The sequence below is a fragment of the Scyliorhinus canicula genome, chromosome 12 (assembly GCF_902713615.1).
Source record: "Scyliorhinus canicula chromosome 12, sScyCan1.1, whole genome shotgun sequence".
Lineage (NCBI taxonomy): Eukaryota > Metazoa > Chordata > Chondrichthyes > Carcharhiniformes > Scyliorhinidae > Scyliorhinus > Scyliorhinus canicula.
The window spans coordinates 12,062,223-12,084,461 of NC_052157.1; the positions used below are offsets into that span (position 1 = coordinate 12,062,223).

The window sequence follows — 22,239 nt, forward strand, 5'->3', positions numbered from 1 at the left end:
GTCTGTCAAATCTCCTCGCAATCTTCTCTTCTGAAGGAGATCAGCCCCAGCTTCTCGAATCCATTCATATAACTAAAGACGTTCATTGCTGGAACCACTCTCATATATCTAAAGCCCTCCTAAAGTAAGAAACCCGCCGTATACTTCGCTGGAGTCTGGAAAACAACTGTTCACCACTGATCTTTATCCTGTCCCTCAGCCAACTTTGAATCCATGGCAGCCATTTCCCTTTTTATTACATGAACTCTTATATGACACTTTATCAAGTGTCTTTAGGAAGTTCGTGCACACCACATCAAACAGTATTGAATCTACTTTTTCTGATACCTCATCAAAAAACTCAATCATGTTAGTTAATCACAATTGAACTTTAACAGATCCGCACTGGCCTTTCTTAATGAATCCAGACTTATCCAATGACTGTTAATTTTGTCCTGAATTATTGTTCCTTAAAGTTATTCCATCACCAAAGTTAAACTGACTGGTCTGTAGCTGCTAGGCTTATCTTTGCCCCTTATCATTAGGAGAGCTAATAGAACATTACCATTTATTGCAAAGAAAATTGAATATGCAAGTAGAGAGGTTTTGCCTCAGTTGTACAAGACACTGGTGGATACACATCTGGAGTACTGTGGGATTGGTGATGGTATCCTTATTTAAGGAAGGATGTAAATGCATTAGAAGCAATTCGGAGAAGGTTTACTCTCAACTAATATCAGGAATGGGGGGGGGGGGTTCTCTTCTAAGGAAACATTGAACAGGTTAGGTTTGTACCACTGGAGTTTAGAAGAGAAAGAGATAACTTGAAACGTATAAGATCCTGAGGGGTATTGACAGGGTGGATGTGATGAGGATGTTTCCTCTTATCAAGAATCTAGAACTAGGGGTAACTGCTTAGAAATAAGGGGCCGCCCATTTAAGACAAATCTGAGAAGCAGTTTTTCTCTCTCATAGGTTCGTGAGTCTTTGAAATCCCTTCCTCAAAAGGCAGTGGAAGCAGATCATTTGAATGTTTTCAAAACAGTGGGAGATAGATTCTTGATTAGCAAGGTTATCAGGGCAAGGTGGGATGTTACAGTCAGGTTACAGTCAGATCAGCCACGATCTTATTGCAGGCTCGAGGGGGCGAGTGGCCTACTCCTGTTCCTAACAGGGGTTGGTTTAGCACAGTGGGCTAAACATCTGGCTTGTAATGCAGAACAAGGCCAGCAGCGCGGGTTCACTTCCTGTACCAGCCTCCCTGAACAGGTGCCGGAATGTGGCAACTAGGGGCTTTTCACAGTAACTTCATTGAAGCCTACTTGTGATAATAAGCGATTATTATATTCTTATTAACTCGTATCTTTGTATTTGAAATTCTCCAGTTTCCAGACACCATCCTTGTATCTAAGGAGGATTGCACGATGATAGCCAATGCCTCTTTAATTTCCTCTGGTGGGGGCCGGTTGAGCTCAGTTGCATGGATGGCTGGTATGTGATGCAGAGAGAGGCCAACAGCGCAGGCTCAATTCCAGTACCAGCTGAGGTTATTCAGGAAGGCCCCGCCTTCTCAACCTTGCCCCTCGCCTGAGGTATGGTGATCCTCAGGTTAAATCACCACCAGTCAGCTCTTCCCCTCAAAGGGGAAAGCAGCCTATGGTCATCTGGGACTATGACCAGTTCACTTTACTTTTAATTTCCTCCCTTACTGTCCTCAGTATCCTCAGATTCATTGCATTTTGTCGCGATTTATCACTTTAAGTACAGTTAAGGAGAGACGGTGACATATTGGTATTGTCACTGGACCGGTAAAACCAGAGACCCAGAATAATGCTCTGGGGACCTAGGTTCATATCCTGCCGCTGCAGATGGCAAAATTTAAATTCAATAAAAATCTGGAATTAAAAGTCTAATGATGACAATGAAGCCATTGCCGATTGTCGTAAAAACCATCAGGTTCACTAATGTCCTTTAGGGAAAGAAATCTGTCGTCTTTAACTGGTCTGGTCTACATGTGACTCCAGACCCACAGCAATATGATTAACTGTTAACTGTCCTCTCAAGGGCAATTAGCGATGGGCAATTAATGCTGGCCCAGAATGCGATGCCCACGCCTCTTGAACAAATTTTAAAAATCTTTCTAATACTTCCTTTATTGATTTTTAGCCGATCAAATGTTTCAACAACCTCCTCTATCACTCTCACTTCAGCCACATCGACTCTACCGTATTCCCAGCCTCTAACTTGCTCTTGTAGTCACAGTAATTTTTGGCGGATCCAGTTAAGTTGGTCAATGGAAACCTCCAGAATGTTGATCGTTGGGGATTCAGTTCTGATCATGCCATTGAATGACATGGGGCAATGGTTAGATTTTCTCTTGTTAGACATGGTTATAGCCTGGCACTTGTGTGGCATAAATGTTATTTGCCATTTGTCAACCCAAGTTGAAATGTTGTCCAGGCCTGCTGCATTTTAACATGGACTGCCTCAGTATCTGAGGAGATGCGATTGGTGCTGAACATTGTGCAGTCATCAACAAACATCCCCACTTCTGATCTTATGATGGAGGGAAGGCCATCGATGAAATGGCTTAAGCTAGTTAGGCCTAGGACACTATCCTGAGGAACACCTGCCGTGACGTCCTGGGACTGAAATAATTGACCTCCAACAACCACATCCTTTGTGCTAACTAAAAAAACTAAGAACATTAATTCATAAAAGTCCCCCCAATATGTAAAGTACACTCCCTCATTTCCCACTGACACAGGAGTAGACCATTCAGCCCCTCAAACCCGTTCTGTTATTCAATTGGATCATGCCTAACCACTAACTCAACCTCATTTTTTTGCTTTTAATCATATCGCTCCATATTAATCTAGTATATTTTTTATTTGCCTCCCAAAACCCCATGAGTCCACATTTTAAACTAGATCATTTGGAGCACAGGACAATAGAGTGTTTGTACAGTAGGTGTCACCATTGTAACTTGGAGGCAGTTGTTGCTGTAGATTATCCAGTCTTTTTATATTCCAGCCTTTCCGCATTCATGTATTCATACAAACAGACACACGCACAGACAAACACCCCGTCAAGCACACTGACACACACACACACACACATAGATGAACACACATGCACGCACACTTATGTATACTCAACATCCCTCATTACCCCTTGTTCCAGTCCCCACTTTACACTCCAGAAATGGTTGTATTTTATGTGGCCCGTTAGTCAGAAACACACTTTTCAGCTGTGTTCATGGCAACAACTTGGATTTAAATAATGCCTTTAACGTAGCCAAATGCCCCATTGTGCTTCAGGGGAGTGTTATCGAACAACATTTGACACCGAGACAGATAAAGAGATATTAGAATGGGTGACAAATAGCTTTGTTAGGAGGGGCAGCCTAGTGGAGCAGTGGTTAGCACTGCTGCCTCATGGTGCCGAGTTCCCAGGTTTGATCCTGGCTCTGGGTCACTGTTCGTGTGGAGTTTGCACATTCTACCCGTGTTTGCGTGGGTTTCGCCCCCACAACCCAAAGATGTGCAGGGTAGGTGGATTGGCCGCGCTAAATTGCCCCTTAATTGGAAAAAATGAATTGGGTACTCTAAATTTTTTTTAAAAGAAAAAAAAAGCTTTGTTAGGTTTTAAGAAGTGTTTAAAAAAAAGAAGATAGAGGTCAGTAAATAAAGAGGGAAGGTGTTCCAAAGTTCAGTGCCTAAGGCAAGGCGATGAAAATCAGGGATGCACAAGAAGCCAGAATTGGAGAAACACAGAAACATTGGAGGGTTGGAAGTCATCACTGAGGTAGGAAGGAGCAAATCCATCCAGGATTTGAAAACAACGATCAGAATTTTATGGGTCGGAAGCCAATGTAGGTCAGTGAGCACAGGGGTGATAGTTGGACGGGACATGGTGTGAATGAGATTAATGGCAGCAGAGTTTTGGATGAGTTCAAGGTGAGAGGTCAGCCATTTATAGACAGATTACGGCAAGCTGATTTGGTACTTGTGTTCCTGTCCAAAACGACGGCCAAAATTAATTACTCAGAATGAACAGAAATTTCCTCCAATTGAATATCGGGAAGAATGAAACCATTGCTTTTGGTCTTTCCTGCAAGGTCCATTCCCGATATACTGGAGGCAATTTAACTAAATGGGAACAAAGCCCCATAGCGACTGAGTTTAGGCTGTATGTTTCCCGGTGCTCGCAGTGCCGAGAAACACATGGGTGTACAACGTCACTTGCATTAAATGAACGGCCTCAGCAGGGAATGCGTGGCTGAGGCCGCACGTGGCCCCGCTTTACACATCGAGGTGCTCCGTACGAAGCCTCTGACGTAACCCCAACACCCCCAAAGCACAATGGGAGGGTTCCCGGACCCCCCCAACACCAGCACAGTTCACCCCCAGCCCAATCAAATGCCAGCATGGTACCTTGGCAATGCCCAGCAGGCAGCCAAGTGGTACTGCCACAATGGCAGTGTCAGGATGCCCAGGTGGCTGCAGCACTGCCAGGGTACCACCCTGCCCAAGGGGCACGCACCTGGGGGCCTCCGATCCCTTGGGGGACTCCTATTAGTGCCGTTCCGTCTCGTCCCTATTTGTGGGAACCAGTACTGAATGGTGCTGGCCCGAGGTCTCTGAGGTGAAGGGACTGAATCCCAATGTCTCAGATACCTCAGGAAACTGCATATTAGAGTGAGACTAGCTGTCTTGTTTTAGTATACAGATTTGCTAAAAAGTGACCCCGCCCAAAACGGGCAGAATTTACATCGCAATGATCCATGAGACCACGTTAGACCTCACGAGGCATTGCGAGCCGGGTAGATCCCGGAAGCCGGGTCTCCAGGCTTTAATCGGCCATGTAGCGCCACGTCGAGCAGCTCTGAGGGCTCAGCGTGGCTGTTGGACTGCGCCCAGTGACTCCCATCCCTCTCCCGATATCAGATTAACGCAGTCTGTTCATGACCCAGGTGTCAAATTCGAGTCTGAGATGAGCTTTGATCTTCATATTCCTGCTATCACTAAGACGACCTATTTCCACCTCCTTACTTTGCCCCTATCTGAGCTCACCTGCTGCTGAAACCCTCGTCGTGCCTTTGTTGCCTCTAGATGCAACTATTCCAATACACTCCTGCCTACTGGGCAGCACGGTAGCATTGTGGATAGCACAATTGCTTCACAGCTCCAGGGTCCCAGGTTCGATTCCTACTTGGGTCACTGTCTGTGCGGAGTCTGCACATCCTCCCCATGTGTGCGTGGGTTTCCTCCGGGTGCTCCGGTTTCCTCCCACAGTCCAAAGATGTGCAGGTTAGGTGGATTGGCCATGATAAATTGCCCTTAGTGTACAAAATTGCCCTTAGTGTTGGGTGGGGTTACTGGGTTATGGGATAGGGTGGAGGTGTGGACCTTGGGTAGGGTGCTCTTTCCAAGAGCCGGTGCAGACTCGATGGGCCGAATGGCCTCCTTCTGCACTGTAAATTCTATGATAATCTATGATACTCTCAGGGCAGCATGTGGCGCAGTGGTTAGCACTGGGACTGCGGCGCTGAGGACCCGGGTTCGAATCCCGGCCCTGGGTCACTGTCCGTGTGGAGTTTGCACATTCTCCCCATGTCTGCGTGGGTTTCACCCCCACAACCCAAAGATGTGCAGGTTAGGTGGATTGGCCACGCTAAATTGCCACTTAATTGGAAAAAAATAATTGGCTACTCTAAATTTATTAAAAAAAAAAAAAAAATCTATGATACTCTCATACATCTAAAGCTCTGCTGCCCATGTCTTAACTGTTCCTTCACTGTCGCTGGGTCAAAATCCTGGACCTCTCTCCCGAACAGCACTGTGGGTGTACTTACAGCACATAAACTGCAACGGTTCAAGAAGGCAGCTCACCACCATCTCAAGGTCAGTTAGGGATGGGCAATAAATGTTGACATGGCCAGCAACACCTACATCCCTTGAACGAATAAATACTAAAAAACTAGCAGCAATCTCCATTCCCTTGGAAAATGGAGGGAAATGGACAGCTCATAAATTATTAGAGAGATGATGGTTCATATTTCATTTTGAGAATGTTCTTATCATTATTTTGCATTCTATCTTCCATCCAGTTTCTTTCCCATACCCCTCCCTGAAGATACCATCTCACAATGGGCAAGGACTCCATGGACATGGGAATGTTCATGCAACACAGCCCAAGTGACTACTCTTAATTAATAATAAACAAGTAGGCTTACATTAACACTGTAATGAAGTTACTATGAAAAGCCCCTAGTCACCACATTCCGGCGCCTGTTCGGGTACACAGAACGAAAATTCAGTATGTCCAAATTACCTGTCAGTGTGTCTTTCGGGACTTGTGGGAGGAAACTGGGGCACCCGGAGGAAACCCACGCAGACACAGGGAGAATGTGCAGACTCCACACAGACAGTGACCCAAGCTGGGAAACGAACCTGGGACCCTGGTGCTGTGAAGCAACAGTGCTAACCATTGTGCTACCGTGCCGCCCATGGGTGAAGCAAGCAAGGAAGCATCAGCAGGCTAGTTAACTGTAGAGCTGGCATCAAAGCTGGTCCCAATCCCAGGAACACTGAAACAGGGGAAGAACATGCAGGCCCTCAGGCCATTGATCACGGCTCATCTTCATTTTTCCACCATTTCTCCACATTCCTTCAACCAACAGGGTGGCACAGTGGTTAGCACTGCTGCCTTACAGGGAGCCGGGTTCAAATCCAACTTTGGATGACTGTCTGTGTGGAGGTTGCGCATTCTCCTCGTGTCTGCCACGTGTTTCCTCCGGGGGCTCTGGTTTTCTTCCACAGTCCAAAGATGTGCAGCTCAGGTGGTTAAGGTTAGGTTTATGCTAAATTGTCCCTTTGTGTCCAAAGGGGTTACAAAGGGCATGGGGGTGGGCCTAGATAGGGTGCTCTTTCAGAGGGTCGGTGTAGACCTGATGGGCAAAATGACCTCGTTCTGCACTGTCGGGATTCTACGATTCTATCTAACAGAAATTAAAAACATTGTCTTAATCTGGTGTCACATCACATCCACACACAAACTTTGGGATCAGGGGGCCAGATGGCTTTCCTCTCCCAGGCTTAAGACTGTCCAGTGAGTTGCTGCTTAGTGAGGTGGTGGGGTGGCATTCAAGTCCCATTCCAGCATTTGAAACAACAGTCAAGGCTGACACTCCAATGCAGCAATGGAAGGGTTCTGCACTGTTGGAAATGTTTAAAGTATATGTGAGGCACTGTTGGCCCTCTCAAGGTGGATGAAAAAGATCCCACTGCAGTTTATTGAAGAAGAGTTATCCTTAGTGCCCTGGCCAATATTTATCCCTTAATCAACGTCACTAAAAAAGATATCTAGTCATTCTCATATTGTGGGATCTTACTGTCAGCTTTCCGACATTACAACAGCACCATATGGCAAAAAGTATCCCATTGGCTGTGAAGCAGGTCCAGTGGTCAGGAAAGGTGCTATATAAATGCAAGTCTTTCTGTCAGGGGACTCAGGGCTGATGAGCTGGCTGAAACTAACTGGAAATCAGGGACTGGAACCTGTGATTCTCTGGTCCGTGGAACTCAGTTACTCACTGCACTCGTTAACCTGAACATGTTTTATTCTGCCAACACCGGGAGGTATCGCTTTCATCTGTACAGATAAAAGTATATCTTAATGTACGCCTTACCCTAATGATAAGTCTCGCTTATCTCTCTAATCATTGCTATAAGTCACCTGGACCTTGACTTGCTAATTTGCGCTGTTGTGCAAAAACATGCAACTCGTGTTAACAGCTATAATGAGTTTCCTTCGCTTTTGTGAGTAATAGGGTTGGGTACGAAATATCATCACCGGCCTAATTGTAGATTGCTTTCAGCTATGTTGAAATAGTGTTTAATTACTTGTTGTTTGGTATAGAAATGAAATAGCACTGACTCAAGTATTTAAAAGGACGGCTCTGTGCAATAGGAGAGGGGGGTTCGGTACATGAATCAAACAAAGCGACCTACAGCATCAACTGGTTTCTGCGAATGGTGATTAAATGTTTGAAACTAGGTCCGTCAAAATGACAGTTCTCCCGAGGTTCTTGTTCCTTTTTCAGTGTTTGCCCATCTTTATCCCTAGGGCCTTTTTTAGAAGGGTGACTAGTAGCATCATGAGCTTTGTTTGGGCGCATGGAACCCCGAGGGTGAAGAGGGTCTTCTTGGAGCGGGGTAGAGATGGGGGGGTGGGGCTGGCGTTACCCAATCCCTCGGGGTATTATTGGGCGGCCAATGTGTCGATGGTGCGCAAGTGGGTAATGGAGGGGGAGATGGCAGCATGGAAATGGATGGAGAGGGCGTCCTGTGGAGATACAAGCCTGGGGGCCCTGGTAACGGCGCCGTGGCCGCTCCCTCCTACGAGGTATACCACGAGTCCGGTGGTGGCGGCTACCCTCAGGATTTGGGGGCAGTGGAGGCGACATAGGGGAGAAGTGGAGGGCTCGATGGAGGCTCCGTTAAGGGGGAACCAAAGGTTCGTCCTGGGGAACATTGATGGGGGATTTCAGGGTTGGCACAGAGCGGGCATCAGACAGCTGAGGGACCTGTTTATTGATGGGAGGCTTGCGAGCCTGGGGGAGCTGGAGGAGAAATTTGGGCTCCCCCGGGGAACATGTTCAGGTATCTGCAGGTAAAGGCATTTGCTAGACGGCAGGTGGAGGGATTCCCTGCGCTCCCCGCGAGGGGGGTGAGCGACAGGGTGCTTTCGGGGGTCTGGGTCGGAGAGGGGAAGATATCTGATATCTACAAGGTTATGCAGGAGGCGGAGGCGGCGTCAGTAGAGGAGCTGAAAGCTAAGTGGGAGGGGGAACTGGGGGAACAGTTCGAAGACGGGACATGGGCTGATGCCCTGGAGAGGGTTAATTCTTCCTCCTCATGTGCGCGCTTAGCCTCATCCAATTCAAGGTGCTGCACCGGGCCCACATGACTGGGACGAGGATGAGTAGGTTCTTTGGGGGTGACGACAGGTGTGTCAGGTGCGCGGGGAGTCCAGCGAACCATGCCCATATGTTCTGGGCATGCCCGGCACTGGAGGAGTTCTGGAAGGGGGTGGCGAGGACGGTGTTGAGGGTGGTGGGATCCAGGGTCAAGCCAGGTTGGGGACTCACGATTTTTGGGGTTGGGGTGGAGCCGGGAGTGAAGGAGGCGAAAGAGGCCGGTGTGCTGGCCTTTGCGTCCCTAGTAGCCCGACGAAGGATCTTGCTACAATGGAAGGATGCGAGGCACCCAAGCGTGGAGACCTGGATCAATGACATGGCGGGTTTCATTAAGCTAGAGAAGGTCAAATTCGCCCTGAGAGGGTCGGTACAAGGGTTCTTTAGGCGGTGGCAACCTTTTCTCAACTTTCTGGCTCAACGATAGGGTACGGGGACAGTAACAGCAGCAACCCGGGGGTGTGGGGGGGAAGGGGGAGGGAAAAGGTGGGGGGGGGGGGGGGGGGGGGCGGACGATGACTATGTTTGTTTATTTAATTTAAATTTATTTTTAAGTTCTTTTGTTGTTCATTGGGGTTGGGGGGGTGGGGGATGTGATACATGCGTCGATACAGTCTGGGGGTGTTACAGTTATTATGGGTTATTTTGTTGCATTTCATTGTTTGTCGTTATAGAACATAGAACGATACAGCGCAGTACAGGCCCTTCGGCCCTCGATGTTGCACCGACATGGAAAAAAAAACTAAAGGCCATCTAACCTACACTATGCCCTTATCATCCATATGCTTATCCAATAAATTTTTAAATGCCCTCAATGTTGGCGAGTTCACTACTGTTGCAGGTAGGGCATTCCACGGCCTCACCACTCTTTGCGTAAAAAACCCACCTCTGACCTCTGTCCTATATCTATTACCCCTCAATTTAAGGCTATGTCCCCTCGTGCTAGCCACCTCCATCCGCGGGAGAAGGCTCTCGCTGTCCACCCTATCTAACCCTCTGATCATTTTGTATGCCTCTATTAAGTCACCTCTTAACCTTCTTCTCTCTAACGAAAACAACCTCAAGTCCATCAGCCTTTCCTCATAAGATTTTCCCTCCATACCAGGCAACATCCTGGTAAATCTCCTCTGCACCCGTTCCAAAGCTTCCACGTCCTTCCTATAATGAGGCGACCAGAACTGTACGCAATACTCCAAATGCGGCCGTACCAGAGTTTGGTACAGCTGCATCATGACCTCATGGCTCCGGAACTCAATCCCTCTACCAATAAAGGCCAACACACCATAGGCCTTCTTCACAACCCTATCAACCTGGGTGGCAACTTTCAGGGATCTATGTACATGGACACCGAGATCCCTCTGCTCATCCACACTACCAAGAATTTTACCATTAGCCAAATATTCCGCATTCCTGTTATTCTTTCCAAAGTGAATCACCTCACACTTCTCCACATTAAACTCCATTTGCCACCTCTCAGCCCAGCTCTGCAGCTTATCTATGTCCCTCTGTAACCTGCAACATCCTTCCGCACTGTCTACAACTCCACCGACTTTAGTGTCGTCTGCAAATTTACTCACCCATCCTTCTGCGCCCTCCTCTAGGTCATTTATAAAAATGACAAACAGCAACGGCCCCAGAACAGATCCTTGTGGTACGCCACTCGTAACTGAACTCCATTCTGAACATTTCCCATCAACTACCACTCTCTGTCTTCTTTCAACTAGCCAATTTCTGATCCACATCTCTAAATCACCCTCAATCCCCAGCCTCCGTATTTTCTGCAATAGCCGACCGTGGGGAACCTTATCAAACGCTTTACTGAAGTCCATATACACCACATCAACTGCTCTACCCTCGTCTACCTGTTCAGTCACCTTCTCAAAGAACTCGATAAGGTTTGTGAGGCATGACCTACCCTTCACAAAACCATGCTGACTATCCCTAATCATATTATTCCTATCTAGATGATTATAAATCGTATCTTTTATAATCCTCTCCAAGACTTTACCCACCACAGACGTTAGGCTCACCGGCCTATAGTTACCGGGGTTATCTCTACTCCCCTTCTTGAACAAAGGGACCACATTTGCTATCCTCCAGTCCTCTGGCACTATTCCTGTAGCCAATGATGACCTAAAAATCAAAGCCAAAGGCTCAGCAATCTCTTCCCTGGCTTCCCAGAGAATCCTAGGATAAATCCCATCCGGCCCCGGGGACTTATCTATTTTCACCTTGTCCAGAATTGCCAACACTTCTTCCCTACGCACCTCAATGCCATCTATTCTAATAGCCTGGGTCTCAGCATTCTCCTCCACAATATTATCTTTTTCTTGAGTGAATACTGACGAAAAGTATTCATTTAGTATCTCGCTTATCTCCTCAGCCTCCACACACAACTTCCCACCACTGTCCTTGACTGGCCCTACTCTTACCTTAGTCATTCTTTTATTCCTGACATACCTATAGAAAGCTTTTGGGTTTTCCTTGATCCTACCTGCCAAAGACTTCTCATGTCCCCTCCTTGCTCGTCTCAGCTCTCTCTTTAGATCCTTCCTCGCTTCCTTGTAACTATCAAGCGCCCCAACTGAAACTTCACGCCTCATCTTCACATAGGCCTCCTTCTTCCTCTTAACAAGAGATTCCACTTCTTTGGTAAACCACGGTTCCCTCGCTCGACCCCTTCCTCCCTGCCTGACTGGTACGTACTTATCAAGAACATGCAATAGCTGTTCCTTGAACAAGCTCCACATATCCAGTGTGCCCAACCCTTGCAGCCTACTTCTCCAACCAACACATCCTAAGTCATGTCTAATGGCATCATAATTGCCCTTCCCCCAGCTATAACTCTTGCTCTGCGGGGTATACTTATCCCTTTCCATCACTAACGTAAAGGTCACCGAATTGTGGTCACTGTCTCCAAAGTGTTCACCTACCTCCAGATCTAACACCTGGCCTGGTTCATTACCCAAAACCAAATCCAAAGTGGCCTCACCTCTTGTTGGCCTGTCAACATATTGTGTCAGAAAACCCTCCTGCACACATTGTACAAAGAACGACCCATCCAATGTACTCGAACTATATCTTTTCCAGTCAATATTAGGAAAGTTAAAGTCTCCCATAACAACTACCCTGTTACTTTCGCTCTTTTCCAGAATCATCTTCGCCATCCTTTCCTCTACATCTCTAGAACTATTAGGTGGCCTATAGAAAACTCCCAACAGGGTGACCTCTCCTTTCCTGTTTCTAACCTCAGCCCATACTACCTCGGAAGAAGAGTCCCCATCTTGCATCCTTTCTACCACCGTAATACTGTCCTTGACTAGCAGCGCCACACCTCCCCCTCTTTTGCCCCCTTCTCTGACCTTACTAAAGCACCTAAACCCCGGAACCTGCAACAACCATTCCTGTCCCTGCTCTATCCATGTCTCTGAAATGGCCACAACATCGAAGTCCCAGGTACCAACCCATGCTGCCAGTTCCCCTACCTTATTTCGTATACTCCTGGCATTGAAATAGACACACTTCAAACCACAGACCTGAACACTGCCGCCCTCCTGCGAAGTCAAAACTGTGCTCCTAACCTCTCTACTCTCAATCTCTCGCACCCCAAAACTACAATCCAGGTTCCCATGCCCCTGCTGAATTAGTTTAAACCCCCCCAAAGAGTACTAACAAATCTCCCCCCCAGGATATTGGTGCCCCTCAGGTTCAGATGTAGACCATCCTGTCTATAGAGGTCCCACCTTCCCCAGAAAGAGCCCCAGTTATCCAGAAATCTGAATCCCTCCCGCCTGCACCATCCCTGTAGCCACGTGTTTAATTGCTCTCTCTCCCTATTCCTCATCTCACTATCACGTGGCACGGGCAACAACCCAGAGATAACAACTCTGTTTGTTCTCGCTCTGAGCTTCCATCCTAGCTCCCTAAAGGCCTGCCTGACATCCTTGTCCCCTTTCCTACCTATGTCGTTAGTGCCAATGTGGACTACGACTTGGGGCTGCTCCCCCTCCCCCTTAAGGACCCGGAAAACACGATCCGAGACATCACGTACCCTTGCACCTGGGAGGCAACATACCAAACGTGAGTCTCTCTCGCTCCCACAAAATCTCCTATCTGTGCCCCTGACTATTGAGTCCCCAATTACTAATGTTCTACTCCTTTCCCCCCTTCCCTTCTGAGCAACAGGGACAGACTCCGTGCCAGAGGCCCGTACCCCATGGCTTACCCCTGGTAAGTCGTCCCCCCCACAAGTATCCAAAACGGTATACTTGTTACTCAGGGGAACGACCGCAGGGGGTCCCTGCACTGACTGCTTCTTCCCAATCCCCCTTACAGTTACCCATCTATCTCCAGTCTTTGGTGTAACGGTTGTGTTTTATATTTTCTGTAAAAAATTCCAATAAAAATTATATTTTAAAAAAAAGTTTGAAACTATCAAAACATAGTAGCCACAATAGAAACATAGAACAGTACAGCACAGAACAGGCCCTTCGACCCTCGATGTTGTGCCGAGAAGACAATGCAATCATAGAATTTAAAAATATATTTTAATGTAATTCATTCCAACGTCGTAAAAATGAATTCAAAGTTCCAGGAAGGAGAGTGCAGTCCTCAGTGAGGAGAAATTACAAATAATTACATAAAATGAACGCAACAAAATATAATATTGAGGCCTGCTAATAAGCTCAAGAAGCTTAAACACAGGATTCTGGGACCCAGAGACACTGCCAGCAGAGAACAGGCATACGCTATTGCCACCACTTTTGTTCCTGAGGTTTTTGATTCACATTCGGCGCTGCTAGTTTAATGACTCCATTTTAATAACTTATTATGTTTCTGAAGTACAGACCCAGCTGCCCAGTTTGACTGGGCTATCCAGAAACCCCAAACAAATGAAAGCAGGAAGGGATGGGGGTTTAATTCCCCTGGCGCTGCATTAGTCAAATTGTTCACAAAAAATCTATTTGTGCTTTATTTAACTTAACTCTTTACAGCTTAATAGGTATGGACTGAGTAAAAAAAAACGCAAGGGAATTTTATTTGAACACATTAACTAGTGCAGTAACTGTGTGTGTGAGAGAGTGCATTGTGGAATAAAGTTTTGCATTTATATAGCATCTTTCATTACCTCAGGTTGACCCAAAGTACTTCACAGCCAATGAAGCACTTGCGATTTGTAATCACTGTTACAATGCAGCAGCCAATTTGCACACAGCAAGATCCCACACACAGCAATGTGATAATGACAATTTGTTTTGAGTCTGATTGATTGAGTGATCTTGAAAAAAAGAATTTAGAGTACCCAATTCTTTTTTTCCCCCCACTTAAGGGTCAATCTAGCATGCCCAGTCCCGCACATCGTTTTTTGGGTTGTGGGGGTGAGTCCCACGCAGACACAGGGAGAATGTGCAAACTCCACACGGACAGTGACCCGGGGCCAGGATGGAACCCAGGTCCTCAGCGCTGTGAGGCAACAGTGCTCAGCACTGCCTCACCGAGCCGCCCTCATTGAGGGGTAAATGTTAGCCAGGACACAAGGGAGAAAAACCCTCGTTCTTCGGAATAGTGCCATGGGATTTTGTTTGCCCATCTGAGAGAGTAGATTGGGTGGCAGTACGTTACTGTTCACTCCGGGAGTCTGGTTGCCGTGGCAACATGCGTATTGTAGCCTGAAACTATGGTAAGTGATGGTAGAGGCTCCAACTTATTTTTCCATTGTGTGGTTGACCAGGAATCTCTCCCGATCTTACCGACGGGCATTGATGTGTGTTGAAAAGTTTCACAACCTGCTTGGCTGCATTATGAACACACCTTCCTTGGTTGACAAGACCTGGGGTGGGGCTCAGACCCAGATCCTCTAGCTTAGAGGCAGAGTCGCTACCCACTGCACATCTCCACTGAGAGTAGATGTAACCTTAGTTTAACATCTCATTAGAAAAGCAGCACCTCCAACATTCCTCATTGTTGCAACGCAGCATCAGCTTAAATTTTTGTGCTGAAGTCGCAAACCCACAACCTTCTGACTCAGGAGCAAGAGTGCTTCTTGCTGACGGCTTTCAGTAGCTGTTTTCTTTCTAAACTAAAGCGAAATAGTCCAGCTATTGGGTATTTGAACTGAAAATAAAGTGCTGGAAATACACTGCGGGTCAAAGAACAACATGAGGAGAAAACCAATCCACCTGAAATATTAACTTTTTCTTTTGGAATATGGGCATTGTCAACAACGCCAGCATTTATTGCCCATCCCTAATTGGCCATGAGGAGGTGATTGTGAGTCGCCCTTTTGAAGCACTGCAATGTGCATGTGGTGAAGATGCTCCAGCAATTTTGTTAGGTAGAGTTCCAGAATTTTGACCCAAGGATGATGAAAGAACAGGATAGATTTGTAATATATCTGTAAACTGTTATGACTGGTCCCTGGGCAAGGTCTCCAGATGTGTTACCCTCTGTCCCCTTGTGGGAACGATCTCAGCACAAGCCCCACTTTGTTACAATTTGGAACGGATACCCTAAATTAGTTATGCCCTCGGGTGAGGAGGGATGAACCGGTTCCCTTTCTTTATTCAGCCCCCCTCAGTTGGTCAGAACAAAATTACTTCCAGAAGGATCCCTTCCTTGCCAATCCCTTGAACAGGTGGAAGTAAAAACTCTCATGATACTATTTGGAAGAAGATCAGGAGCATTATCCTTGGTGTCCTGGTAATTATTTATCTGTCAGTCAACATCACAAAAGCAGATAATCTGGTCATCAAATAATCTTTATGTTAGGGATAGTCAGCATGGATTTGTGATGAGGGGTAAGTCTTGCCTCACAAATCTTATTGAATTCTTTGAGGAGGTGACCAAGCACGTGGATGAAGGTAAAGCAGTGGATGTAGTGTACATGGATTTTAGTAAGGCATTTGATTAGGTTCCCCATGGTAGGCTTATGCAGAAAGTAAGGAGGCATGGGATAGTGGGGAATTTGGCCAGTTGGATAACAAACTGGCTAACCAATAGAAGTCAGAGAGTGGTGGTGGATGGCAAATATTCAGCGTGGAGCCCAGTTACCAGTGGCGTACCGCAGGGAGCAGTTCTGGGTCCTCTGCTGTTTGTGATTTTCATGAATGACTTGGATGAGGGAGTTGAAGGGTGGGTCAGTAAATGTGCAGACGATACGAAGATTGGTGGAGTTGTGGATAGTGAGGAGGACTGTTGTCAGCTGCAAAGAGACATAGATAGGATGCAGAGCTGAGCTGAGAAGTGGCAGATGGAGTTTAACCCTGAAAAGTGTGAGGTTGTCCATTTTGGAAAGACAAATATGAATGCGTAATGCAGGTTTAACGGTAGGGTTCTTGGCAATTTGGAGGAGCAGAGAGATCTTGGGGTCTATGTTCATAGATCTTTGAAAGTTGCCACTCAAGTGGATAGAGCTGTGCAGAAGGCCTATGGTGTGCTAGAGTTAATCAGCGGAGGGATTGAATTTAAGAGCCGTGAGGTGATGATGCAGCTGTACAAAACCTTGTTAAGGCCACATTTGGAGTACTGTGTGCAATTCTGGTCGCCTCATTTTAGGAAGGATGTGGAAGCTTTGGAAAAGGTGCAAAGGAGATTTACTAGGATGTTGCCTGGAATGGAGAGTAGGTCTTACGAGGAAAGATTGAGGATGCTAGGCCTTTTCTCATTAGAACGGAGAAGGATGAGGGGCGACTTGATAGAGGTTTATAAGGTGATCACGGCAATAGAGTAGACAGTCAGAGACTTTTCCCCCGGGTGGAACAAACCATTACAAGGGGACATAAATTTAAGGTGAATGGTGCAAGATAAAGGGGGGTTGTCAGAGGTAGGTTATTTACCCAGAGAGTAGTGGGGGCATGGAATGCACTGCCTGTGGAAGTAGTTGAGTCGGAAACATTAGGGACCTTCAAGCGGCTATTGGATAGGTACATGGATTACGGTAGAATGCTGGAGTGTAAATTGATTTGTTCTTAATCTGGGACAAAAGTTCGGCACAACATCATGAGCCGAAGGGCCTGTTCTGTGCTGTATTTTCTTTGTTCTAAATTAACACTGCAATGAAGTTACTGTGAAAAGCTCCTAGTCGCCACACTCCGGTGTCTGTTCGGGTACACGGAGGGAGAATTCAGAATGTCCAATTCACCTAACAAGCACGTCTTTCTGGAGTTGTGTGAGGAAGCCAGAGCATCCGGAGGAAACCCATGCACACACAGAGAAAACGTGCAGACCGCACAGACAATGATCCGAGCCGGGAATCAAACCTGGAACCCTGGAGTTGTGAAGCAACAATGCTAACCACTGTGCTACTGTGCCGCTCATTCTGTGCTGTGCTGTACTGTTCTAAGTCTAAGTCATTCTCATGCATGTGGGATCTTGCTGTGTGTAATTTGGCTGCTGCATTTCCTACATTACAACAATGACTACATCTCAAACCCTGGCTTAAGAAGCATCACCCCGCCCCTCCTCCCTCCCCTTTTGAGGAATGTGAATTAAATGGAAGGTAAGTTACAGATCAGCCATGCTCCAGTCAAACAACGGAACAGCCTGGAGGGACTGAATGACTCCTCCTGTTTCTCTGTTAGCCCCCCCTTCCTGATCATGATCGGGTTTAAATTTGGTGTAGGGGGTGTGGGTCGTCATGTGGCCCACACCGCCTCCCATTGGACAATGTCTCAGCAGGCAATCCTACCGATTGGTCTACCTATCCATCAATCATCATCCAGGCTCCTTACCTCAGCCCTTCTCCTTGGCTTTGTTGACAGGCGAGGCCCCGCCTCCTCCTCCCATTGTATCCAGTGTGTGCCACAAAGATACATTTCGATGGGACTCCCGCACTAGGGGACATGACCATCCCACCCAAACGTAAGTAACAGCTTTCGTACCAAATTTAATAAGAGCATTAAAAAAAATACACCGAGTCACTTCATTTTAATTCAAGGTGAATCTAAAAGGATTGTTTTGGTTTGGGAGGGGGCCGGTGGGAGTGGAACCACCCATGTCAGTTACCCTGCTGGCTGGAAATTGACATCACTGAGCTCTCTGATGGGCAAGCAGCGATTTGATGTTTAACCTGTCGGCTCAATCGAGCGGTGTGATCCCAGTCCATCCGTGGGATGTTTTTATTTGGGCTGAGGGGGGTAATATGCAGCAGTTAAACCCGCTGTGTCTTTTTCTTTGTTTATTTTTGAATGATTTGAAGCTTGTCTGTGGCTTCGGGGTTTACCGCCTGATGCCGCCTTCGATAGTGCAACTTTAATTCATATGATTTTTGTTCTTTTTTCCAAATCAATTCATTGACAGTGTATTGGGGGGGAGTTGCAATTGCGGAAGAGCTGAGTCTGTGGTGACCCCAGGATTGATTATTTGTTTTTGTTGGTTAAATCTTCCCACTCCTGTAAAGCTCTCTGGCGTAACTTCTGAATTTAGTGTGATTTATTTCTTTTTTAATGTTGGCAAGTATAGAGGAGGGGGGAAGAGTGGCGATCGGCAGAGGGATCACTGCTGTACTGCTCCACACATGATTTGCTCCCCTCCTCTTGTCAATTGGCTGGGGGGAGTGAAACAGGGGGTGAGGGTGGGAAATCATTCGGGGAATATCTTGCTCTTTTCCCCATCCTTGTTTAGTGAGCTCTGCTGGCGAATTAATGGTATACTGTATGGGGTCGTTTGGTGAGGAGCGGGCTGGGACTCCAATGATTAGTCAGCTGACAGTCAGTCAATCTACTCTGCTCCCATGTAAAGAATTTGAAACTTAAAGCTGACATGTGGGGGAGGGCAGCGAGCCAGCATCTTCAGAATAGGACAGAGGGAGAAAAGCCACTGAATGCTGTCGTTTCGCTAAAAAATTAGTTTAAAAAAAATTTAAGAGTAGCCAATTTTTTTTTTGTCCAATTAAGGGGCAATTTAGCGTGGCCAATCCACCTACCCTGCACATCTTTAGGTTGTGGGGGTGAAACCCACACAGACACGGGGAGAACGTGCAAACTCCACACAGACAGTGACCCAGGGTCGGGATCGAACCCGGGTCCTCGGCGCTGGAGGCAGCAGTGCTAACCACTGCGTCACCGTGCCGCCCACAGTAAAAATATTAATAAAGCATTTTTGAAACTCCTCGAAATATGGTCTTATCTCCTGAGAATAGTATAAATAATCCCTAAAGTACTTTGTGTAGAGATTGACTCTCCATAAGTTAATTTACTCATTACCTTTCAATAAGGTAGATGAGTGAGTTACATGGGGGACCAGTTAATTTTCTATAATTTAAAATAAAAAATATCCAGGGCTGCATGTGGCGCACTGGGACTGTGGCGCTGAGGACCCGGGTTCGAATCCGGCCCTGGGTCACTGTGTGGAGTTTGCACATTCTCCCCATGTCTGCTTGGGTTTCACCCACACAACCCAAAGATGTGCAGGTTAGGTGGATTGATCATGCTAAATTGCCCCTTAATTGGAAAAAAATTGGGTACTCTAAATTTATTATTTAAAAAAAAAGAAAAGACATTTTAAAATCCTGATAATGGTCAGCCTGTAACAACCTCTCTTTTGTGTCTGAATGTTGTGTATCCAGAGTTGAGGAGTTCAGCACATTTAGTCCAGGCTTCAGCGCTGCAGTCAGAGCTGCTGATGATGAAATGATGGTTGCCTATTCAGTTGGATCTGAAAGATTCTATGTCATTGTTTGAAAACGGGCAGTGAGCCTTCCTGATACTCTACCTCAGTGTGCTTCAAACATTTTTTCCGGGGGACCTATTTTTACCAACTGGCCGACGTTCGTGACCCACGCCGGCCGACCTGCGCGACCCACCATTTTCTCTTACCTTGTTTGCTGCTGACAAAAATGGAGGAAATGGTTTTGGGTCCCTTTGGCCCTTGTACACGCTCCTCCAATGAAATGAAATGAAATGAAAATTGCTTATTGTCACGAGTAGGCTTCAGTGAAGTTACTGTGAAAAGCCCCTAGTCGCCACATTCCGGCACCTGTCCGGGGAGGCTGGTGCGGGAATTGAACCGTGCTGCTGGCCTGCCTTGGTCTGCTTTAAAAGCCAGCGATTTAGCCCAGTGTGCTAAACCAGCCCCTGGTTTACTTATAGGTTTACCTATGGAACCTGTTGGATGAAGGTAAAGCCTTCCAGTGTCGGAAAGTATGGAGTCTCCATCTGTCCAAAGCTCTACATTTTTTCCTGTAAAACTTTATCAAATAAACCCCCCCCCCCTGAACTTGTAATAAAAATAAAATGAATAACATAAATGAAAAAAATAAAAAGTAAATGAATAAAATGAATAAACCCCCGAACTTGTAAAATGAGAAGCTGCGACCGTTTTTTCAGAAAAAAAGTGCGGCCGCATGATGATCGGGCATGCATGAGTAATGCGGCCGCATTTTTTTACGTTTGCGGCCATTTTGAAGGTCGCTTGCGGCCGGCGTTATTAACAGCCGGCTGTTGCACGCAAATTTGTGCGATCGGGAGTGCCGCGACGGACGGCTCCGTGACTTTCCCGACACCCGCCTGCGGGTCACGCCCCTGAGTTTGACAATGCCTGCTCTACCTGATATTGCCCGCACAACTGAAGCAGAATAAACAATAATTTCCTTGCCTTCTGTGCAATCTGGTGAGGTGAAAAATAGCAGCTGCCTTAGCCTATGTTGCTCTTCAAAACAGGTCGGCCTATGCAAAGTTCTTTGAGATGTTTCGAAAGATATAGGAAACGACAGGAATGCAAGAATATCTTTGTTACTTGCAGTCCTCCCCTACTTTTTTTATTCTTATCAGGAACTATGATTCCTAGTTGTGATGCTGATATCTGTAACTAAAATATTCTTGCTGTCTGCCGATGATACTGGAGAGATAGGGAAGATGCTGTAAGCTGGGCTGACTGAAATATGTCGACCATCTAGATTGCAGTTGGATTGTAAACCATCATTGCTCAGGGTTGAGGGACCTGACTGAGATTGCATCTAGAATACTTTTTTTCCTTGGCTAATGTTCCTCCTTCCTCTTCTTGGAGATTGTAAGAAGTCTTACAACAGCAGGTTAAAAGTCCAACAGGTTTGTTTCAAATCACTAGCTTTCGGAGCACAGCTCCTTCCTCAGGTGAATGAACCTGGTGTTGGAAGACTTCTTACTGTGCGCTCCCCAGTCCAACGCCGGCATCGCCATTTCTTAGAGATTGTTCTTGCTGGCTCCATTTCGCTGGACCTCACCTAAGTTTTCATATGTCATGTGGAATCCAGAACAATGTGGGGCAAGTTATCTTGCTATGTTGGTACCAGCAACAACAACAGCAACCTATATTTGTATAGCCCCTTTAGCGTAACACAATATCCTAATGTGTGTGCTTCATGGGAACATTATAAAATAAAGTGTGACATCCATAAGGAGATATTAGGTCAGATGATCAAAAGCTTGGTCAAAGAGGTAGTTTTTAATGAAGAAATGGATATGGGAAGGTGCTAGGCAGGAATTTCAGAGCTTGGGGCCGAGGCGACTGAAGATTTGACCACCAAAGGTAGACTGGTTAAAATTGGGAATACAAAAGGGGCCAGAATTAGGTGAGTGCGAATATTACGGAGGACGGTAGGATTCGAGGAGGGGGTGAGGCCAATGAAGAATTTGAAAACCAGGTCAAGCCGAATCCAAGGCATCTCCAATGTCTGCATAGACACAGTTTCCAGCTAATGGAATGGGAGTTTGAGCATTAGAGTAGAGAAGTGTACAAAGTACTGGGGAGACCATATCGGGAATACTGGGAGCAGTTGTGGTCCACTTATTTAAGGAAAGGTATCCTGTTCAGAGAAGGTTCACTAGGATGACCCCCGGTATGGTGTTAAACAGGTTGGGACTCTACACATTGGAATTTTGAAGAATGTGAGGTGACCTCGTGGAAACATTAAGGACTCTTAAGAGGCTTGACATGATAAATGCTGAGAGGATGTTCCCCCTCATTGGAGAGTCTAGGACCAGAGGGCATAGTCCCAGAATGAAGGGGTGGCAATTTAAGACTTTGAGGAGAAATATCTTCTCAGAGATTGTGAGTCTTTGGAAGTCCTTGCAACAGAGAGCTGTGGGGGCAGAGTCCTTGTCTATATTTAAGGCTGAGATAGATTCTTGATCATTAAGGGAATCAAGAGTTACCGGAAAAGGGCAGGAAAATGGATGCAAATCCAGGAAGCAAATTTATGACCAAATTCAAACCTTTTAAGAATCTCAGATGAATACTCCCATTCTACTCTGTCAACTACCTTTTCAGAATCAAGAAATCCCCTCCGGTTTGGGTACAGGGGA

The 22,239-nt window shown here is 46.4% G+C and overlaps 1 protein-coding gene across 1 annotated transcript in view; it reads left to right on the top strand.

Moving 5' to 3' along the window:
* Positions 1 to 22,239, top strand: part of LOC119974172 (kelch-like protein 25) — a 96,795-nt gene that overhangs the window by 13,722 nt on the left and 60,834 nt on the right. The window contains exon 2 of the mRNA XM_038812877.1: positions 17,719 to 17,818. The gene's annotated coding sequence lies outside the window, so the exon portion shown is untranslated. The remainder of the gene's footprint in view (positions 1 to 17,718; positions 17,819 to 22,239) is intronic.